We start from the raw sequence: 3,357 nt of genomic DNA, 5'->3' as shown, positions 1-3,357 counted from the left end.
GCCCTCGCCCTCGCCCTCGCCCTCCTCCCCCACTCGCCCTCGCCCGGGCCCTCCGCCCTCGCCCTCGCCCTCCGCCCTCGCCCTCGCCCTCGCCCTCGCCCTCGCCCTCGCCCTCGCCCTCGCCCTCGCCCTCGCCTCGCCCTCGCCCTCCCCTCGCCCTCGCCCTCGCCTCGCCCTCGCCCTCGCCCTCGCCCTCGCCCTCGCCCTCGGCCCTCGCCTCGCCCTCGCCCTCGCCCTCGCCCTCGCCCTCGCCCTCGCCCTCGCCCTCGCCCTCGCCCTCGCCCTCGCCCTCGCCCTCGCCCTCGCCCTCGCCCTCGCCCTCGCCCTCGCCCCTCGCCCCTCGCCCTCGCCCTCGCCCTCGCCCTCGCCCTCGCCCGCCCTCGCCCTCGCCCTCGCCCCTCGCCCTCGCCCTCGCCCTCGCCCTCGCCCCTCGCCCTCGCCCTCGCCCTCGCCCTCGCCCTCGCCCTCGCCCTCGCCCTCGCCCTCGCCCTCGCCCTCGCGCCCTCGCCCTCGCCCCTCGCCCTCGCCCTCGCCCTCGCCCTCGCCCTCGCCCTCGCCCTCGCCCTCGCCCTCGCCCTCGCCCTCGCCCTCGCCCTCGCCCCTCGCCCCTCGCCCTCGCCCTCGCCCCTCGCCCTCGCCTCGCCCTCGCCCTCGCCCTCCTCGCCCTCGCCCTCGCCCTCGCCCTCGCCCTCGCCCTCGCCTCGCCCTCGCCTCGCCCTCGCCCCTCCGCCCTCGCCCTCGCCCTCGCCTCTCGCCCTCGCCCCTCGCCCTCGCCCTCGCCCTCGCCCTCGCCCTCGCCCTCCCCGCCCTCCCCTCGCCCTCGCCCTCGCCCTCGCCCCTCGCCCTCGCCCTCGCCCTCGCCCCTCGCCCTCGCCCTCGCCCTCGCCCTCGCCCTCGCCCTCGCCCTCGCCCTCGCCCTCGCCCTCGCCTCAGGCCCTCGCCCTCGCCCTCGCCCTCGCCCATCGCCCTCGCCCTCGCCCTCGCCCTCGCCCTCGCCCTCGCCCTCGCCTCGCCCTCGCCCGCCCTCGCCCTCGCCTCGCCCTCGGCCCTCGCCCTCGCCCTCGCCCTCGCCCTCGCCCTCGCCCTCGCCCTCGCCCTCGCCCCTCGCCCTCGCCCTCGCCCTCGCCCTCGCCCGCGCCCTCGCCCTCGCCCTCGCCCTCGCCCCTCGCCCCGCCCCTCGCCCTCGCCCCTCGCCCTCGCCCTCGCCCTCGCCCTCGCCCTCGCCCCTCGCCCTCGCCCGCCCTCGCCCGCGCCCTCGCCCTCGCCCTCGCCCTCTCCCTCGCCCTCGCCCTCCGCCCTCGCCCTCGCCCTCGCCCCGCCCTCGCCCTCGCCCTCGCCCTCGCCCTCCGCCCTCGCCTCGCCTCGCCCTCGCCCTCGCCCCGCCCTCGCCCTCGCCCTCGCCCTCGCCCTCGCCCTCGCCCTCGCCCTCGCCCTCGCCCCTCGCCCTCGCCCTCGCCTCGCCCTCGCCCGCGCCCTCGCCCTCGCCTCGCCCTCGCCCTCTCCCTCCCCCTCCCTCTCCCTCCTCTCCCTCTCCCTCTCCCTCTCCCTCTCTCTCTCCTCTCCTCTCTCCTTCCTCTCCCCTCTCTCTCTCCCATCCCTCCCTCCTCTCCCCTTCCTCATCTCTCTCCTCTCATCTCTCTCTCACTCTCTCTCTCCTCTCTCTCTCCCCCTCTCTCTCCTCTCTCTCTCTCTCTCTAGGTCCGCTCTTCAAGTGTGCTACAGCTACAGAACGTTTGTCGCGGTATCCCCGCGGCGTTCGATTTTTTCCCGATAAAACATCCGGGAGATCAACTGGCCCCCACCCGTGAGCGCCCGTTGATGGCAGCTAGCAGAGTCCCAATATCGCGAGTGGTACACAGCGAGCTGCGGCAACATGGGCACATGTCGACTTACCAAAGCTTAACAGGGAGGAGCAAACATTTCCAAAGACAAAAAATACAAATTAAGAGAAAACCGCTTCGCTGCTTTTCAGTATATCACATTGATGCCAAAGTGAACTGAGTTCGTAGGAGACCTTTTTTAAGCCGAAGCTCCCTAAAGTCATCATCCATCATCAAACTGGAGTTTTATTGGTGTCACCACCATCAAGAACGGACAAAGCGCGGCAATGATGGAGAAGATTCACAGCTCGCTATGGAAAATGACATACTTGTTTCCGACAGCGCTCACTCAATTTGACATGCTAAGAGGGTATCGTCATCTTCGCAAGCGTCGTTCCCGTAGCCGAGCCGCAGTAGTGCCTGACACATAACCGCTGGAGTGGCGGGCCATGTGAGCTCTACCAGAAAAAAACGCTCGATTAGTTGGCCCGCCAGAAGTGGCCAACTGAGAACTGGCATAACAAGGCCAGGCACGCAAGGGAAGGCCATGCCATCTTTCCGCCAAAATTGCTCGCCGACTGGAGCACCCGTCTCGAGCAGTAGGCTCCGCGTCCTCGCAACAGCCAGCGTGTATCAAAATCACTGCTACCGAAAGTACCCCTTGTAAGCCTACCGCCAAATTTAAAAGGAAAAATAAACAAAGAATAGCTGAAACTACACGTGGGCGCATCTGCATACTCCACCAAGTGACGACGTGCCAGAAACATTTCTTCAAATTTTACACCTATTATTTCTTTATTATCGTGGAACCCTCTGGATTTTACTGAATTCTTTGCCCACGGCTAGCTATTTGCGCTGCACCATGTACGCAAAGTTTATCCTTCGGTATGAGGCAAAAAGTGGGCTAGCATACGATAGTGGTAAATGCTGCTATCACCAAACTTGGAAGACAAAACTGTGGAGGCAAATACTAACACCAAGGACAAACGGCTGGCTATAAGGAGGATGCATCAAGGACAAGGAAGCGATGCCAAACCTTTCCACATATGTAACAAAAATATTTGACTAGGCCTGCAGGGTCGTGGGAAGGCGGGAGTGCTAACTGTCATTAAATAACTCGCTCCAAGTATTTCATCTCCAAAACCTTCACTTCTAACTTAGAGTTCTCGTCATAAAGAAATATTGCCGCCTACTGCTTGTCTGAATAAATCGGCGGTCCACTGCAGATTCAAGGAAAACTACCTCAGCGTGGCTTGATGAAAGCTGCAAAAAATGTCTGCACTGTCCACTGCATCGAATGAATGTTTTTCATCTATGTTTCCTTGCCAAGCACGATCGTTAACAAAGAAGGGCTTCCTTAGAGCGCCAAGAAGCAATTCAGAGTTGAAAATAAAGTTTGTTCATTGTGGGTGCAACAGAATGTTTGAATTCTAATATGATTCGTCAATGATTTCCACACAGCCTGTGGGAGCTATTCCACACCTTGTGCACAAATCGTTTGTGCTACGTTGTGCTGACCCCGCGCTCATTGGAGACT

This window comes from Pollicipes pollicipes, unplaced genomic scaffold (assembly GCF_011947565.3).
Source record: "Pollicipes pollicipes isolate AB1234 unplaced genomic scaffold, Ppol_2.1 Scaffold_5724;HRSCAF=6776_pilon_pilon_pilon, whole genome shotgun sequence".
NCBI classification, from domain to species: Eukaryota; Metazoa; Arthropoda; class Thecostraca; order Pollicipedomorpha; family Pollicipedidae; genus Pollicipes; species Pollicipes pollicipes.
The sequence above is the reverse complement of the archived record's forward strand: the minus strand, read 5'-3'. Positions refer to the sequence as shown.